General features: G+C 35.9%; 1 protein-coding gene across 8 annotated transcripts in view; it reads right to left on the reverse strand.

Annotated features, from left to right (window-relative positions):
* The window catches only part of rdgB (retinal degeneration B), a 1,063,172-nt gene that overhangs the window by 249,087 nt on the left and 801,614 nt on the right, over positions 1–12,471 (reverse strand). The window lies entirely within an intron of this gene.

Consider the following 12,471-nt stretch of genomic DNA (forward strand, 5'->3'; position numbering starts at 1 on the left):
TCTCTCGGCAGCGCAGTGTATTATGAACAGAAAGTGATGGGCCGGACAAGTACTTTTAACTCATATTTAAACATAATTGGTATCGATCCAATCGACGTCGAATATTGTGAATAATATCAGAAGCTCCTGAAAGCCTGAAGAGAATCGATTTTCTTATAAGTCTCTGCCACCATAGAGTAAGAAATGGCTAGCTTGCATGTGATTTTTTTTTATTTAAAAGCTTCTAAGAACAATTCCATAATGTTGAAATTTGGAGTTACTCATAAATTACTTGTCCTTCGATTGATATCATAAATGTTAATGCTGTACGTAACTCAAATGGTGACAGTTTTCAATTGATTAGAAAATACTTGCACGTAAATTAGATGGAATTTTTTTCAATTGACTTAGCTGTTCGAATCAAATAAGAAGAATGAGGCATCGGTTTCCAAAATGATTTCAAGCGCGATTTTTCGGTTTTTTATTTTTTACTTGTTATTTGATTTCTTTGACACTTTAAAAAATAGATACAGATTAGTTTTTTTTACAGATAATGTTTTTTCAAGATTTGTGAAAATTTTTTCGAATTGTTCTATATTTTTTTTTATAAAATCATTTTTTTGACAATTTAAAAAGAAAATATTTTTAAAGTTTTTTTTATGGATGGAATTATCAGGAAACGAGGGACCATCAATGTACTTGTCCAAACCTTTTTTTCCAAGGGGAAGTTTATGGTTTGATATCACGTCTTTTTTCTCAAAAGTTCCTTATTTATGTTCAGTTGACTACAGGATTTTAGTTTAAATTTCTATGAATTATTTATGATTTTCGTCTTATAACGTTGGTTTTCACGAAAAAAGACCTATTTTTCGTCAAAATTGTACTGGACATATTTCGTCACAGGTCTGTCCTCGGACTTTGGCGATTTTTTCCCTTGTACTCTAATATGTTTTGTCAATTAGGAACCCAAGAGCACGGCCGCAAGCGGGTTGGAGGCCGGGATATGATTTTCGGCTTATAACGTTGGGTTCCACTAAAAAAGACTTATTTTTCGTAAAAATTGAACTGGAAATATTTCGTCACAGGTATGTTCTTGGACTTTGGCGACTGTTCCTTAATATTAACACATGCATTAACTTCGTTTCTGATTTGTTTTCGAATGAGCAATTTGAATAAAAAGTGATGGGCCGGACAAGTACGTTTAAGACGTATTTGAACATAATTTGTACCGATCCAATCGAAGTTGAATGTTGTGAATAATACCAGGGGATCCTGAAAGTCGGAGGGGAATCGATTCTTTACAGTGTGTATCTTGTTGAAGTAACGAATGACTTTCATGTGAATTTTTAATGATTTTATTTCCATTAATTTTTTAGTAATTTTGATAAAACGTTGTGAGCCCGACAAGGATTCTCAACGCTCATTTGTCGCCGGAGATTATATTTCGAATAACTGATAAATACTTGACCTCGAATTGATATAATTCATTTTAGTACTGCACGTAACTTCCGTTATGACTTTTTTTTCATTAACTTTTTTCTTGAAAATAATTATCAAGAATTTCAATTAAAGTTTGCGATTTGTTCGATAAATATTTCAAATTATCAATAAAAACTTGGCCTCCAATTGATATCATACATTTTTATACTGCATGTAACTTGGATAGTTTATTTTTCAATTTGTCCAATATTTATGAATTTTTTTGAAAATTTTTTATTTTTCTTTACAGAATTTTTTCGATTGTTTTTTATTTTTGTTGAATTTTTTTGAAGTTTTCAATTTTTCGTTTATTATTTCTATAGAATTTTTTTCCTGGTTCTGAATCTTTTTTCTATGTCATCCAGAAACAAGAGACCATCAATGTACTTGTCCCAACCTTTTTTTCCCTAGGGGAAGTTTATGGTTTGATATCACGCCTTTTTTCTCAAAAGTTCCTCATTTATGTTATGACGGTTATAGGATTTTAGTATAAATTTCTATGAATTAATTGCTTAGTACATTTTTATAGATTCCATTCTCATACGAACATTTTTTATGGGATAATCTTTTTCATGAAATTGTCAGCAAATAAGGGACCATCAATGTACGTTTCCCAATCTTATTTTCCCTGTGTATGATGTTCGGCTTATAAAGTTGGTTTCCACCATAAAAAACCAATTTTTCGTAAAAATTGTAGTGAAAATATTTCGTCACAAGTCTGCCCTTGAACTTTGGCGATTTTTTTCCTCATACTCTAATATGTTATGCCTATTAGGAACTCAACAGCATGGAGGAATCCGGGATGAGGCCCGAGAAATGAATTTCGGTTTATAATGTTGGTTTCCACGTAAAAGACCAATTTTTCTTCAAAATTGTACTGAAATTATTTCGGCACTGGTTTGGTCGTGGACTTTGGTGATTTTTCTCCTTATCTTCTAATATGTTTTGTCTATTGGGAATCCAAGAGCATGAAGAAATACGTGTTGTGGGCCATAATATGATTTTCGGCTTATAACGTTGGTTTCCACGAAATAAGATCTGTTTTTCGTCAAAATTATACTGGAAATATTTCGTCACAGGTCTGTCTTTGCACTTTGGCTTTTATTTTTCTTCTACTCTAATATGCTATGCTTATTGGGAACCCAAGAGAATGGTAGAAAGCGGGTTGGGGGCCGAGATATGATTTTCAGCTTATAACGTTGGTTTCCGCGACAAAAGATCTATTTTTCGTCAAAATTGTACTGAAAATATTTCGTCACCTGTCTGTCCTTGGCCTTTGGCGATTTTTTCCAAGTCTTCATACCAAGAAAGAACTGATGTAAAGATTTCCTTAATAGAACAGATTTTATTTATCCCTTTTCTTCAAAATTCAAATGAAAGATAGATCAAATTCAAGACACGAAAAATCCAAAAGATTTGCCCACTTTAAATGTCGCTTTTGTATTCTGAATCTAGAGATTTCATTTCATCCAAAACGTGCCCTCAATGAAATATATTTCCAAAGTTTGCAAGTGGCCGCTGAGGTTCAATTATCCACAATTTGATAGTTGCTGAAAAAAAGTACCCGAAAACTTCTAACATTTATTATGCCAGAACTCAAAGCAGCAAAAAAAACTAAGCGAATTTAATTCAACAGAGCAACAGAATTCAAAGACGTTTAAGGTACCTGCATTGGTTTTGGAGGAAAACCATTTCAGGACAATTCAGAAATGAATTTAGAAATTCGAAAACTCACAATGGAGTAGAAAAAGGAAAATTGAAGTATTTAGAAAAGCGGAAGACTTTTGTGATGAATTTTCTAGATTACATGATACGGTTGGAGTAAATGATTTGAATGATTGGCACACATGCTGCAACACAGAAATATCAAAGTTTGGAAGTATTCGCTGTATATCAGTCATACAAACTTCAATACTATTAGAAAAGGAACACTTAAAAACTTGCATTTACCTTACATATTACCATAATCAAAGATAAGGGGTGATCCGTCGCATATATATTTATCCACAGAAATTTCAGAGTTCGCAGGTATCTGCTGCGGTTCAATGTATCTGCGCAATGAGCTTCGAAGACAGCAATTCAAATCTATCCATAAATGAGCAACTGAAGACTTTTATATTCAATTTTTTACTTCATATAGATGTTACAATTAGAGTCAAAATGTAAAATGAAGGGCACAGTATTTAAATTGTATAGTTTGCAGATTTTTGCAGTATTTTAATGATCCGAATCTACAGCATTATAATGAAAAGTTGTCAAAAGTCATGATGTTACATTAAAATGACATAGCGCACATTGCATTCAGCAATTCTGTAAGTTTCTGGGGATGTTGGTAGGCATCATATTTGATCGCATCCAAAACTGAGCAACAGTAGACTTATCGGAATGAATTTTTTTTATAATAATTCCATATTTGTAGTTTGCAAAGTGGAAATACTCAACATACATGTCATTCTATAAGTTTTGTTATCAAAATTCGTGTTTGCATACCGCATTCCTAAGATATGACTTTTCATATCATCAGCAAAAAAAGCATCCATAGGCTTTCTGGAAAAGTTTCCAAATTTATCACTCGTCAGACCTAATGGGAAAAGAATAACTACACACTATACCAAGACCAGATGTTTTTTTGAAAATCTGATTTACAAAATGTGTAATTCAAGATCATGGTTAGAAACCTCTCGAATCATGTTACCACAATCATCATGAAGGAGTAGAAAATCATAGGACACATATTAGGGAACGAATTAATAATATGAATCGATCCGCTGCAAACTGATGGGGTGGAAACAAGGATCGGAGAGGGCAGAGCCAAACTGAATATCAAGCAAAATATGGAGATGTTTAAAAATAATGGCGACACAAGAAATAAATTAGAAAACATTTATTCAATTAAAGTTTCTAATATCATTCTAACAGTTGCGTGTATTTTTGTTCTATTTATTCGTATATATAACCTATGTACACATGATATATAATCACGCCACTGACAATATATTCGCACTGGACAATATTTCTCGTATTCTGGTTTAATTGAAGGATTATTTCAGTTAACACTTATTTCCAATCGAACGAAATGATAAAATCTTGAAAAGTTTCGTTGACATATGCATCGCACATTTTTTATATTCTTTTTCACACACACATCACAGACTACATTTACGCGGCCGCTTTGATACCGGTTTAATATATCACAAATAACAAAATAAATAGTAATATGCACTTCTTTAGATGACGAAAATTATTTTTTTATTGATCCCGCACGTACTTCGTAATGTCGAAACTCTGTTCATACGATCAAAAACTGACACATGGTTTGTACATTATTATATGTATATCGATCGAATTTATGACTGCTGCTACCAGCTGTGCTGCGCCGTGTGCTACGTTCTGAAGTTGACGTCAGATTTCCAATCATCAACAACTAATTTCAACAACCAATGACAACGTTTAAAAATGGATGTCGTCAGATCCAACCAATCAGAAACTCGAGAGCATCAAAGTGCCTTTGATTGTGTTGTAAATATAGACGCATAAATTCTAGAATGTGTTGGTAACTTTCGCATAATCTTGAGCCTGTGCAAAGTTTTTTCTCAGCAATTACGCCACCGATCATGCTGATTGTGGGTGGAGTCGAAAGAGAATTTTTTAATTAATCTCCAGTTCAATTTTCAATGCCTCAGATGACTCAGGAGTTTCGTAATTGAACAAAATGACATGCCAATTTTACCCCCACCACCGCGAATCGTTTTATTCAGAGAAAAGATAGTCTCGGCGAGCTCGGGCCAGCAGACGACAGGGCTGTCAATGTACTTGTCCCGAGACTCTGCCGAGTCTCTTGATCTACAGTTTGATAGTTGCAGAAAAAAGGCACCCGGAAACATTTATTATGTCAGAATTCAAAGAAGTAAAAAAAACTGAACGTACTTGATTCGACAGAGCAACGGAATTCAAAGACGTTTAAGGTACCTGCATTGGTTGTGGAGGAAAACAATTTCATTTCAGGATAATTTAGAAATAAATTAGGAAATTCGGAAATTTAGCATAGAATTTAGAAAACGGAAAATTAAGACAATTAGTAAAGCTGAAAACTTTTGTGATGAATTTTTGAAATTACATGTTACGGTTGGAGTAAAAAATTTAAATAATTCGCACACATGCTGCGACACAAAAATATCAAAGTTTGAAGGTATTCGCTCCATACCGCAGTAATACAAACATTAATACTATTTGAAAAGAAATACTTTAAAACTTGCTGAACAAAGTTCCATTACATATTACCATAATCAAAGATAGGGAGTGATACTTAGCACATATACTTATCCACAGAAATTTCCAAGTTCGCAGGTATCTGCTGCGATTCAATGTATCTGCGCAATGAGTTTGGAAGACAGCAATTTCAAATCCATCCATAAATGAGCAACTGAAGACTTTTGTAATGAATTTTTCACTTGATATTTATGTTACGGTGCGAGTCAAAAAATAAAATGAATGGCACAGTATATAAATTTTATAGTTTGCAGATTTTTGCTGTATTTCGATGATCCAAATCTATAGTATTAGAGTGGAACGTTGTTAGAAGTCATGATGTTACATTAAAATGACATAGCGCACATAACATTGAGAAATTCTGTAGGTTTCCATGATGTTGGCAGGTATTATACTTAATCGCATCGAAAACTGAGCAACTGTACACTTATCGTAATGAATGTTATGACCAATAATTCCACATTTGCAGTTTGCAGAATAGGAATACTCAACATACACGTCATTTCATAAGTATTGTTGTCAATATTTGTGTTTGCCTACCGCATACCGAAGATTCAACTTTTCATATTATCAGCAAAAAAAGCATCCAAAGACTTTTTGGATTCCAAGTTTCAAAATTTATTACTTTTCAGACCAGGTGGAAAAAGAATAACTACACTTATATCAAGACCAGAAACTGTTTACAGAATCTGATGTACAAAATGTGCGATTGATGATCATAATTGGAAACCTCTTGAATCACGTTACCACAATCAGCATGAAGAAATAGTAGAAAATCATAGGACGCATATTAAGCAACCAATTAATAATATGTATCGATCCGCTGCAAACCAATGGAGTCTAAACAAGGATCGAAAAGAGCAGAGCCAAACTCAATAGGACAAAAAATATGGGAATATTCAAAAATAATGTTGACACAAGAAATAAATTAGAAAACATTTATTCGATTGGAGTTTCTCACATTATACACTAACAGTTCCGTGTATTCTTGATTTATTAATTATCAACTATAATATTTCATATCGCAAAAAGAAAATTTGACGTTTTAGGTTGACGAACATTTTTCCTCACAACTTCCAGACCTATTTTTGATAAACTGATTTGCCTTATTTATATTATTCACTAACTATGCGAACGTTTATTACATTTGTCCCGCACAACATCAAACCCCAGCCGGTTCGTTATTACCACACAGCTATCAAAGGGCACTCGTATATATAACCTACATTATTACACATGATATATAATCACGCAACTGATGATATATTTACACTGCACAATATTCCGCGCACTCTGGTTTAATTGAAATTTTATCTCAGTTGACACTTATTTCCAATCGAACGAAATAATGAAATCTTGAAAAGTTTCGTTGACATATGCATCGCGCATTTTTTTATATTTTTTATTTTCATACACAGATCACAGTCTACATTTACGCGGCCGCTTTTATACCGATTTAGTATTCCACAAGTTTTAACAAAATAAATATCAATATGCACTTCGTTAGATGACGTGAAAATTATTTTTATTTTCCCGCACGCACTTCATAACATCATAACCCCAAATGTCAACATGACGTGAAACTTCAGCTGGTGACTTTCGAGTGATTAGTACTTTCGAGCTCTCGAGCTCCTTAGCTTTCCGCCAAACTTCCTTGCTCTTTTTCTTGAATGTCATTGGCCCAAAAATTCTCTCACTCTTCATTGGTTGCAACAAAATTTCTCTCACCAGGGATTGGTGATCATTGGGGCCAAGAGGCCTATGTTTGTAGCGGTTGGAGTACGCGTATACAGATACGTAAAATCCTGAATGTGTTAGTAACTTTTGCATAATCTTAAGCCCGTGCAAAGTTTTTTCTCAGAAATTACCACACCGAGCATGCTGATTTTGGACTCATTCGACAGAGAACTTCTTAATTAGCTAAAAGTTCAATTTTCAAAGCCGTACATAACTCATGAGCTTTGCAATTAAAGAAAGTAACATGCCAATTTTACCCCCACCACCGCGAATCGTTTTATTCAGAGAAAATATAGTCTCGGCGAGAGCCTCAGTCCAGCAGACGACAGGGCTGTCAATGTACTTGTCCCGAGACTCTACCGAGTCTCTTGACAATAATATGTGGGCATTTATGTTTGAAATTTTTATGTGGACAACTAAATTGACGAGACAATTATGCACTATATAAATGAGGACTATTGAGCTGCGTGTTTAGTTCTAAATCTGCGAGCATCATGAATGATAGTTTGACGATCACCATTACTGGATCATCCTCCACACTCGAGGCACAATTTTTTCCACCCATCGAGCTATCGCCCGACAAAAATTATACTCTTGGACTTGTCGAACTGCTCACATTCAATTCGATTCCAAATATCGACATTGGTTGCAATGAATTTCACGTTGGTGACCATTCCAACGGGCAGCTATGAAATTGAAGATTTTGAAAAATTTTTGAAAACTGAGTTGGCATCTAAAAACATAGAAATTCAGCTTAAGCCGAATATTTATACACTACGCAGTGAAATTGAGTGCAATCAATCGATTGATTTTACATCTAAAAATTCGATTGGACCTCTGCTGGGTTTTACGTCGCGTCGATTGGAGCTCAATAAAAGACATGTGTCTGATCTACCCGTGTCCATTCTCAAAGTGAACGCCATTCGAGTCGAGTGCAACATAACCGCTGGTGCATATATCAACGTGCGAAAAGTTCATACAATTCACGAATTTTTCCCATCTATACCGGCCGGCTATAAAATCATCGAAGTACCATCGGGCGTCATTTATCTACCAATCACAACTCGTCGCATTGACAATATACAGCTTCGTATTGTCGATCAAGACGGAGATTTGTTCAATACTCGCGGTGAAGTCATCACCATACGACTTCATATAAAATCTCAATGGGCATAATTTACAATCATCGTATTGGCAATATTAATAAGCCGACATGGGATCGTGAAAGCAGTCGCCGATCAACGCTCAAAGAGCTAACACCTCAAAACCTTCTACTATTGAAGAGTTTGGGTCTCAAAATTCGTGGAGTTCGCGTGTGAGAAATTATCTGCTTTGCTCGTTGTGCATCTGCTGCTTGCAATGGAAGAAGAAATCGTAAACATCCAGACACCTGTCATGTTTGATGAATCCATCATACATTATGAGGTTCATGCTCATCAACTATACGCATCATCAATACACAACAATAGTGATGAAATACATATTTAAATCCAGCATCAAGATTTATCAATTCTACCGAGTAAAAGTTCAATTCACATTCGCGGCAAACTGACAATGGCGGATGGTACAGTATTAGCTGCAACGAATTTCGTTAGCAATGCCATTTGTCATTTATTCGAGGAAGTGCGTTATGAACTTAACGCCGTTGAAATCGGTCGTAATAAGAATGTGGGAATCACATCTCTTATGAAAAGATATACATCTCATTCGTCGGCGAGAAGTACAATGCTTGAGAACACTGGTTGGGTCGATTTCGATGAGACGAAACCGATTGTGGACGCAGCAGGGAACTTTGACGTATGTTTTCCACTGAGCATGCTGCTGGGATTTGCTGAAGATTAACGAAAAATGGTGGTGAATGCAAAGCACGAATTGATTTTGGCGAGATCACGTTCCGATGATAATGCAATAGTTCAACCAGCCGTTGAAGATTATAAAATTACACTACGAAAAATTGAATGGCTCGTTCCATACGTCACCGTGGCGGATAAACGGAAAATTCAACTATTGAAATTCATCGCCAAAAATACCCCAATTCCAATGAGTTTTCGTACGTGGGAATTGTATAAATATCCAATGTTACCGACGACGTCAAAACACGTGTGGTCAGTCAAGACATCAACGCAGCTGGAAAAACCTCGATATGTGATCCTGGCATTCCAAACAGGACGAAAGAATAATAAGAGGTATAATACGAGTAAATTTGATCATTGCAACGTTGCTGATGTTAAATTATACTTGAATTCACAATGCTATCCTTATGGTAATATGAATTTGAATATAGAACAAAATCAGTATGCAGTACTGTACGATATGTATACAAACTTTCAACCGTTGTACTACAATAAGGAGGCCGAACCATGGCTTACAAAAGCGGATTTTCTCAAATTTGTACCTCTCATTGTGATTGACTGCTCGAAGCAGAACGATTCTCTCAAGTCTGGACCTGTTGATGTGCGCCTCGAATTTGAAACAAGCACAAATATTCCAGCACAAACATTCTACACGATCGCATCGTTGAATATAATCCTGTGAGTGGTGGGGTGAGAAAATTCGTATAAAACCGTTCCATTAACTTTTTCAGCCAACAGTCAACATGGATTTTGTCATCGATCTTCAAGGCTTCAAAGGACCCATAAATAAGTTAATTCTCAAAGAAATTTCAATCATTCGTGCAGACGTAAAGAATGCAGAACCTCTGACGCTATTTTTCGAGTCACCATATAATTGGGACACTCTACCCTGTCAATACAAAATGACAAACAAATGGTTGGAACGAAATTTCCATGGATTGACATGGGACTATGGAAGTATACCATACGATACGGCGAAAGTGATAATTCAAACCATCTTACAACGAGCTCGTGCGATATACGTGAAAGGGAGCGAAAAGTCTTTGTGGCTGACAAGTTTCTTGGGTCTATCAATGGAAATTATCGATATGGAGACTCTGGACTGTCCATCGTTGCAGAAATTGCCGAAAAGTCGCCTCGACTGTCCACACCACCAACACAATAATCGGAATTCGAAATACATAGTGCGAAAGCGAATGTGAAATCGCTTCTAAGTTGGTTACATGTATATTTAGCTTTGCGTGAACGAGGGATTTTTGATTAAACAAAACATTTTATAATATATAACTTTTTTCATATTTTTATTTCATATCTCACTTCCTCTTCCTTCTCCATTCATCCTACAATATTTCATATTATTATAATTATTAGTATGATTTTTCAATAATAATCACAATTATACATTTTTTTCTTTTCACGAAGATTTTGGAATATGCTTAAACACAATTTTACTCCACTTGTCGGCAAACGTTTCCATGTAGAGTTCCCTCGCTTTGAGCCGCCTCCAACAGCTTTTTGAATTCACCCTCGTCTTGGTCGAAAGCCTCGGCAAGTCTCCCCGGTAGAAAGACCGTGAATTGGTCTCCGATGTTAGCGATGTATCGTCTTCCAAATTTGGTTCTTACCGATCGAATATGATGAATTGTGTGATCAGTCTTGACTTCAAGTTCAATCAGCTTCTTTGTTGATATGTTGTTTTCCAAGGTGGCAACTTTGTTCAATGATGAGAAATCCATTTTGAAGAGTGATTTTTGTCTTTCTTTTTGGTGATCAAGAAAAGAAACTCGTCTGTTTTCGGGCTAATGCCATAGCTGAATGACGATGTTGCTGTCGATTCTTCCTCTAGAACTTTGACGGCTATTCCACCTCTACCTTTTTTTCTATCGCAACATGCAGCTGCAACTCTGAACAAGTTCAAACACGACGAAAGTCCTCCCCCATGTCCCTCACTATCCATTCTAGGATCAGGTTCAAACGTGATACTGTTACTTCCCCCGCCCCTTACAGCGCTCACGTGCATGGCTAGAGACAGGTTCATGCAAGTTTTCCACTCTCTTCACATTTTCTACAATTTTTTCGTAGAGGCGCAGGAGCATCAATATGATCTTCCATCGAAGATGTATTCCAGTGATCATGACATCGACGGAACGATTGAATTTGAACGTCAGATTTGTAAAAATATGGTAAACGCTCCCATAGAATATCCGTAAAGTCACTGAAATATTTCTTGAACGTAGATGGTGATATAATCAGGAGTTCTTCTGCAGTCATTTCACGAGAGGTTTTTATACGGTAAATTGTGTAAATATTCACTAGTTGCTCCATGATCAAACATTTTTCACAGTCTCGACGTAGTGGTCCTAGGTTATCAACATGAGAGCGCACCCACGGTGGATTAAAATGATAGTGACAATATTGATATGACTGCACTTCACTATCACTTTGCAAATGTTCAGGTAATCGATCGCATAATGAAGGAATGTATCTGCTATAATATTTTATAAGCAGAACCTTAGGAATCGATTCGAGTTCATTTTTAGTTAATGTCCAAGGTTCTTTCTATGTATGGACTGCATACATACTCGCGCATCTATCCATCTTGAAATCAACTTTGAAAATGAAGTTTTGAAAAACAGTTCAGTTTAAAAAACTTAAGTTTTTTTAAGTCTAAATCACTTAAGTTTAAATCACTTAAGTTTTTCATTTTTCTCTCTCTCTCTCACACTTGCATGCTATTTCCTTTCGGAAACATTTATCTCTCTCATTCTCACCATTTGTCCCATCTAGCTATCTCACTCTTTCTCCTCCTCCGGACCTGCAGACCCTTCGTCATGGGTCCTGTCCCCCTCCCCTTCTCCGATATAGGGCCTACAGTAGTATAGCTATATAGGTTCTGGACTACGGCATGGGGGATGACGTAGCGGGGCTTCCCCCCTCGCACCGCTTACCCCTCGCCACCATTTGAGCCAGAACCCGCATAGACTTACTACTGATGCTGTAGAGGGGAGTTGTTCTATGAGGTTTTTTAGTTTGGATTGGTTAATAGGTCGTAAAGTTGGCGGTCTGACTTGGTGATTGTATTTGAATATGGGGGAGACTTTTCCGGAGATATGATTGGAGGAAAAGTCGCGTGAGATTTTCTCGGAATTAGGGA

The sequence above is a fragment of the Venturia canescens genome, chromosome 8 (assembly GCF_019457755.1).
Source record: "Venturia canescens isolate UGA chromosome 8, ASM1945775v1, whole genome shotgun sequence".
NCBI lineage: Eukaryota > Metazoa > Arthropoda > Insecta > Hymenoptera > Ichneumonidae > Venturia > Venturia canescens.